The sequence below is a fragment of the Belonocnema kinseyi genome, chromosome 2, assembly GCF_010883055.1.
Source record: "Belonocnema kinseyi isolate 2016_QV_RU_SX_M_011 chromosome 2, B_treatae_v1, whole genome shotgun sequence".
Taxonomy (NCBI): Eukaryota; Metazoa; Arthropoda; class Insecta; order Hymenoptera; family Cynipidae; genus Belonocnema; species Belonocnema kinseyi.
In genome coordinates, this window is record NC_046658.1 from 27,420,204 (window position 1) to 27,428,293 (window position 8,090).

The following is an 8,090-nucleotide window of genomic DNA, read 5'->3' on the forward strand; positions in this document are numbered from 1 at the left end:
AAAGATGCGCAATCAAATTTTACATCCATATATATCTTTTGAAAATTAAAATTCGAAAATTTTTTCTAAAGCCTCCAGGGGACTTCGTTTTCGCACGAAAACGTTACTTTTTCAAGGCCCGATGATTATTTTATTACATTCTCATCCATAATGAGAAGGTATTAGTTTTATGCGAAAAATGACTCACAAATTTGATGAAAAGTCGACGTTTTGAGGCCCCTTGAGTCAGAAAAACAAGTTTTTATGTTGGTGTCTGTCTGTCTCTCCAGCCTCGTCGTCGTCGTTTTTATTCTTGTTGTGGTTGTCTGTATATCGGATAACTTTCGAAAGAATAGTCACATTTTTCGTATTTTAAAATTTAAACTTTTTCGCGTCGTAACAATTTCGAATCCCAGAATGTTATTTTTGACCTAACCTGTAATTTATAACGAAAATTCTGAAAATTCAAACAATAAGCCTGTATTCTGAAAATGAAGCAAATTTTAACGTTAAAATTCAAGTTCTTAAACTGAAGGCCTAAAAATTTGCAAATACAATTAGTGTTGTGTAAACTGTACTGGTATCGTAAAATATTATAAATAGTTTTCAAATTAGTTTTCAAATTAGTTTTTAAATTTTCGGAGATTTATCTTTTTTACATACCTATATGTCAAAAATGCCTACCCAATTTTTTCAAATTTTAATAACTTATTTTTAAAAAGAAAATCACCTTCATTTACCAGTGACTGAAATGCATTAGGAAAAAATTGCCAAGCCCCGAGAATAAAAATTGGATGTACAGCGAATTTTAAAATTTTCAATAGAAATTATCTTTAACTTTGTGATTTCACAAATTTTCATACAATTTTTTTTTATTAATACTGCAAGAAAAAATTGACCAGATCGAGCGACGAAATTATAATTAGAGGAAATTTTCTGTACTTCTATAAATTTATAGGGACGGCTGAAATATCCCGAAAAATAAAATTCCCGACTCGGTAAAACTCTCTGTCTCGAATAATAAAATTCAAAAAATAATAAACTTCCCGAACAGTTTATAATATTACCGAATTTTAAAATTCCCAAATAATAAAATTCCCCAACTAAAATTGTTTCTTTATCAATGTTATTTATTTATTAAAAATACGATAAGAAAATATTTTTATCAAATAAATTTTTGTTTAATATTTAAAGTTTTTAAAATTATTGTTTAAATATAAAATTAAAATAATTTTGCAAAAATTGTATAAACAAATTAATATAAAATAACACGTGTGTCTCAAACGGAAAAAAATTTCTCCCTGAATTTTCTTCGAACCTAATAACATTTTCAAAACAAACTTTACAGGATTCAAATCAGCATTAATTTATATCAAGGTTTCTTTTGAATTTTTTCAATTAACATTTCTTTTTTTCGGAAAAAACGTTTGTAATTTAAAAAATACTATGTATATTTTCAACCAAAATATCTTACCCTGAAATATATTTTGTTTTAATTATTGTTATTTCAAATTTAAATAAGAATTTTTAAACATGTTAAACATTAAAAAAGTTGTTTTTTTGTATAAACATTTGATTATTTCAATGAAAAAAAAAATTTCCTACCGTAAGAATTCTCTGTGTATATTCTAAAGATTCTCTAGGGTCAGAGAAGCTCAGAGAAATTCTCCGCAGCCACTCAGGTAGATATATGCAAAGGTCCAGGTAGTTCTTTTGGTCATAGCCCGACTCGCACTGATACCTGCTGAAGTGTACCTCCACCATTGCTACCCCTCACTTGCCTCTACCTAGTTATATGTCTCGCGTCGGATGAGAGGCGGGTATACCTGAGATTTTGAAATTAGTATCCATTGTACTTATAATCCCTTTGTATTCGCAATGCTCATTCATAGAATTTCTATATATTACTCTAATTTGGAAAACTTAGAATTTAAATTTATTATGTTTCGAAGACCTTTAAACTGGAAATTAAAAACTTCGCAAAGTCTACCATTTTTAACGTTTTAAAAGTGAAATTTGATTGCATTTTGGGCAGTTATACGTAAAAAAAATCTGTTTCTAAATTAAAATAAGAATGAATAATAGCACTGCGTATCATTTGTGACTAACCGAGACATTCAACTTAATCTCAAGCTATTTGAATGGAAGAAACGGATTCCTTATACTTGAATTTCTAAAATTTCAAATTTATTCATCTAATTTGTGTCTGAAACTAGAAATGGTTATATTTTACGATATTTTATGATAATTTATATTTTTGGCTAAAAATTCCTCTTGTTAGGATCCCGTATCATTGCCCCCCCCCCTCACTCTGCCATTTAATAATAACGTTAGACGATGAAGTATGGTGAAATCTTACTGTTTTTTTATTAATCAACAAAGTAGTTCAATTTTTAAAGAAGCAGTTTAATTTTTAACTAAAAAAGATAACTTCTCAACGACAAATGTAATAGTTGATATTTTAAGCAAGAAAATATCCTTAATTCAAATTAAAAGCAGTTGGATATAATAAAAAAGAACCAATTTTTAATAAATAAGCTAAATCCTCACTCAAAGCAAGTGAATCTTCAACCAAAAAGTCATTTGCATTTTTAATCAAAATATAAGCTTTCCGTAAAGTAGTTCTATTTTCAATAAAATAGTTACAAATAGTTACGAAAAGGCATTGATTTTTAAAAATTAAATCAAGTTAGCAAACATTATTGTTTAAACAATTCATTGTTTATAACAATATTAGCTTAGAATAATGTTAGAAACTCGGGAGTTTTTTCCTAATATTTTCCACTTCAAATTCTAATGAGGTTATAATTAAATCATGTCAACAAACATAATTATTTAATCAATTTATTATTTATAACAACATTATCTTAGAATAATGCTGGAAACTCGAAGTTTTTAATAATATTTTCCACTTAAAATTCTAATGAGGTTTTAATTAAATCGCCGGGAAAACCCCGGAAATCACCGGAATCTCAATCAATGACCGGGATTCTTTTATTTACTCTATCACTCTAAAATACAAATTTTAAGTGTTTAATTTTTATTTGAAGCTTTAATTTTTCAGAGTGGCCACTTTAATCAGTAACATTTAATTCTCAACTATTTCCCGGTTCGCCAACATCTTTAACGATCAAAGTGAAACAATTCAAACACATAAAGCTGAAAGATTCCGTTTAAAACAGGTAAATATATAATTAAGTAGAAGCTATAATTAAAATATAAACTAATTTTTAATATTTCTAGGAACTTTAGTCAAATTTATTTCTTCTTTTTCAGCCGTTCAATATGTTTAAACAGTTTCAAAATCTAAATTTTGTTAAAAATGTTATAGAATGTTTTTTATTTGTTATCATTTTTTACATTCTTTTGAAACTTCTTAACAACTCCTTTTTATAGTATTCGACCCAAGTGCGAAGTCACATACGGCCCAACATTGGCCCATAGTCGGCAAAAATATTGCCGAAGCTCGGCTGCCATTATTGCGCCAATGACGGAATGATAACTATGGCCTGCACTTGGCAGCCACACATCTTCACCATTTTTCCAAGCACAGACTCTATTTTCTTAGCAAAATCAACTAAAACTACATTTTAAATTACTCTATGTAATGATACTTTACTAATCGATAAGACTATAGTTAATTATTTAAACATTTTTTGTTCACTGACTCTTTATACCTGGAAGCCTTACGGTCGATAAAAAACATCGAAATCCTTTGGAAATACTTTTTTTTTTGTATTTTACTGTATATTGTATTTTATTGTATTTTCTATCAGAATTTACAAACAAAGTAAAACTGCAAGAATCTACACGAATTTACAGAAATCCTAGGTCGAAAAAGAAAAACTTTTTGACTGCAAATAAAAATTCGAAGATTTACGCGTATAAAATATAAAGTTCTAACACTTTGTGGTGGAAAATGTCGTATTTTCGGTCAAAAATGCAATTGGTCGAAAGATAGTCTTTTTTGTTGAAAATTGAACTGTTTCGTTAAAAATCTGTCTCTTTTCAAAAATAATTTATGATTTCAAATGATTTCCTAAAGTTTCGAAACATAACATAAAAGATTTCAAAGCAACATTTTTCATTTTGACAAGATCACAACAAATTAAAAATAATTTTAGTAAGTTGAACGGATACATATAATTAAGCAAAATTGATATTTTTAAACATTTTAAATAAAGAATTGAGACCTATTTTTTAGTTGATTCTCTATTTATTAATTACTGAAGAGTTATTACAGAAAACCACTATAAATATTATTTGTTTTAATATTAAATGAATTTTACATTGATTATGTTATAACCACATGTAATTATAACTTAACTGTAATAATAAGAGATTAAAATATTTTTTTGTAATCATTCTTTAATAACTACAATTTTTAGTTAATACTAATACCAAAGAAATTAAAAATTATGTCTAAGAATTGCTTATCAATTAGAATACCAAAAAAGTCAACCAGAGATATGTTTCTCAAAACTAACAACTGTCATGCTAACCACATTATTAACTATTAAACTATATGTATAAATATATTGTCTGAATAATTAACTAAAGAGGGACACCATCGTGTGCCGAAATGTCTTAAACAATGTCTTAACTTGATTAATTTTTACTCGGCACCACACAGAAAAAAAAGGATCAATTTTGTTGCAGAGCATTTTGCTGCAACGATCATTTGACTCTCGATATCATAATGGTCTGTCCCTTCAGGTCAATTTGATCTTATTTTTTGGTTCATTTGTTAGACTAAACAAAATGGCTCCAGTTCTTGGCGCTAGTTTGATAGCAACATAACCTAACAATTGTATCTACTGCACGTAAGTGACATCTACACTTAACAGGTGATATTTTCTAATATCATATTTCATTATTTTTTCAACTTTTTCATTGCACTGAACGATCAGAAACTACTGTGCATACATTTTTATAAATAGAGTTGAAACAGATCCGAACTTTAAACGATGACAGCACTGTATGGTTTAGTGCTTTTATTTATTGAATTTATAAGAAACCTTTAAACACGAAACTCCAAAAAATATGTTTTCAAACATCAGTATGATCGGCTCATTATAATTATAGAACAAAGTAATAAAAAGAGGGAAAAGAGAGAGACAGTAGAGTCAATCGTTTTTACCGGTCTCTTTATAGACAATAATGTATATAGACATGCCTTATATAAATAATTATATACTTTATAATTTTAATTAATAATTAAAATATGAAAATTTTGTTTAAAAATGAATTAACTATTTTCACTTTAAACACCCGATAAGCTTTGTAAAACTTAATTTTTTCCATATAAGTGTTAAAAAAATAGTTTTAATATGTTAAGAACTATATAGTGACGTAATAAAATGAGGATAATTAGTATTAATTACAAAGATATTACAGGAATAAAGTTTTATTCTATGCATTTGGTCCATTGTTTTCCCCTCAGCTTTTACCGATGAAGTGAAGTTAGGTGATGGTTGAAATGAAAATACCTAACATGTTGTTACAGAATATTTTAAAATCTGACAAATTTGCGAAACGTTATTTGAAATGTATTCTAATGGGAGGGGCATTTTTAAACCCCTTGAGCGGAGTTCGTGCTCATCAAAACTACCTACTTTTGACCCGAGCGGAATTCAGGATTTGTATTCGGAGGGTGGTTGACCGCGAGCGGAGTTCGTGTGCACCCCAGTTTTTGGTGGTCCTGAATTGAGCCAAAATTGCCCCGCCCATTAGAAGTATGAAAATGAAGCTACGAATCATCTTTTTTTTTTCCTCTTCAATCTCTTGTATTGTGCTCGTGAAATGCTCTTAAAAATGCGAAATAGCAGTTTTATGCCAAATTCATGTTAAACATGGTATTGTTTGGAACTTTCCCAACATAAACTATTTTCATTCGATGAGTGAAAAGTTTTCTAGTACTTTTTCACTAATTTTGAGTTGTTTAAATAATTATTATTTGTTTAAACAGTTTTTTGCGCTTGTTAATCATGAGAATTTAATATATTTTAGAATAAATTATACATTTGGGATAAACATTTCGTAGAAATTGAACTTTTAGTTGAAAAACTTAACTTTTTAGTTGAAAATTCATATTTTTGGGTTAAAACCTGAACTCTTTTGTGACAAATACGACTTTTTGGTTGAAAATTACAACTATTTAGTAAGTAATTTAAATTTTTTATAATAAATTCGCTTTTTAAATTGAAAATTATTATTTTTTATAATGAAAACTGAACAATGCAATTTTTGGATGGAAAGTAATCTTTTATAGTCTGAACATCCAACTATTTCGTTGGCAATTGCGTCTTTTTCAGTATAAAATTAATCTTTTTGGTTAAAAATCCAAGTATTTGGTCTAAGTTGAACTTCTTTATAATTTTTTTTTTTTAAATTGAAAATTCATAATTTTAGTTGTGGTTTTAACTGCAGTTAAATCCTCAACTAAAATTATTCAATCAAAAAAATAAAAAAAAATCAACTAAAAAAAAGAATTTCCCGCAAAAACATTTTTGAAAGTTCGTCCATATTGGTAGAAAATTCATTTTCAGGGCTAAATAATATTATTAAAATATGAAGATTTTTGGTGAAACTGTTTATTTTTTGGATAAAAATTCAGCTTTTGTACGAAATTCTTCCTTTCAACTTAAAAATTCGAGAACTTGGTAGAAAACTCGTTTTATGCGGGTTAAACTATTTTTTGTTTATGAAAATTGAATTTCTTATTCTTCTTGTGAATGGTACAATATATTATAAATATGTAACAAAACTTTTTGTAGAAGTAGTTCTTTTCTAAATGTGCAAAGTACCGTTCTTTGCGAAAAAAATTCAAAAATTCTATTTATGAAGAAAAACTCTCCTGTGGTGACTTTTAGATTTTTTGGAAAAATACACCGCCATTTTTTTAATGCTTGAACGTTTTCAAATTATCGGGAGATTTTGGAAATAAGTTGATAACTTTTATACCAAAGAAAAATTTAAGAAAAAACTACTACTGTCTAGCATTATTCAAAGCACTTTTGGACCGTCTAGTCAGGCTAGCATCCAGCAAACAAAAGAGATCCGTTTTGGCTCAATTCGGGTTCGAAATAAATGGGGCCCTTGATGCTCAGGTCAAACACTGACTGCTGGCTCAATTCGGGTGCACCGTCGAATTTTAGAGTTATAAACTCCATGCGAAATTTCTAAAATAGAACCAAAAGGGACAACAGCTTAATTTTATTGCGGGCAATTCTTAAATATCACAGGTACGTCAACCTTCGAAGATATAATCCCAGGCGAGAAAAAGCAAGCGAGGGGTATCGCGCTGGATGCAATGGTGGGGGTAACCTTAGCAGGTCATAGTGGGAGTCGGACATTTGCCGTTCTTTTAAATGTTTTAAAGGTATTAAAATGTCCTTTCCGAAATTGAAATAGAAATACGATCATAAATAAAAAGCAGAGAGGCTGAAATTGAAATAAGAATTCGATCATAAATAACAAGCAGAGAGGCTATATCAATAGAGTAGCCGACACTCAAGGGTCCTTTGTGTTAAGCTTTCGGATTAAAATTTAGAAGTTGATTTTTTTAAATTTCATAGTTAACGGCCTAAAACATAATAATTGGGAATCGACGGGTTTCGATGATTTCAGATATCTAACTTTTTTTTAAATGCTTAAAATTGGAACTAATACGACGTTTCTCGTAAATGGAATGAGATACGTCAAAAAAGTCAAATTTTTGAATTCAATTAGAAAATGGTATATTAGCATGTAAGGTATAATTATAAATTATTATAATGAGAAAATTCATTAAATTAAAAAAAGTGTTAATAATTTGAAGATAAATTTAAAACGGGAGAGTCGGACTAGCGACGGCCAACTACTGTAAATAACTCTGACCGCCCGGTACTTGACGAATACAAAAGGAACATTATATTACCGTCACACCACTCTTAAAATGACCACTAAAAGGACCTTGAAAAGGACAGTATCTATTTCATCGCGGTGTACCTGCTCGTCTTACCCTCTCCAGGGCGATGGTCAATTCCGCCCCAGCTACCTGTGTACCGTCCCCCACTACGCGGCTTCCCCTCACACCGTCGAGCTGCTGCCACTGAGCTTGGTCAGCGGGG

At 29.2% G+C, this 8,090-nt stretch overlaps 1 protein-coding gene across 4 annotated transcripts in view; it reads left to right on the forward strand.

Moving 5' to 3' along the window:
- The window catches only part of LOC117166986 (extracellular sulfatase SULF-1 homolog), a 554,052-nt gene that overhangs the window by 9,035 nt on the left and 536,927 nt on the right, over window positions 1-8,090 (forward strand). For 2 of the 4 annotated variants that reach the window (XM_033351500.1, XM_033351502.1), the window contains exon 2: window positions 3,044-3,161. The exons of the other annotated variants lie outside the window; for them this stretch is intronic. The gene's annotated coding sequence lies outside the window, so the exon portion shown is untranslated. The remainder of the gene's footprint in view (window positions 1-3,043; window positions 3,162-8,090) is intronic. 4 annotated transcript variants of the gene reach the window in all.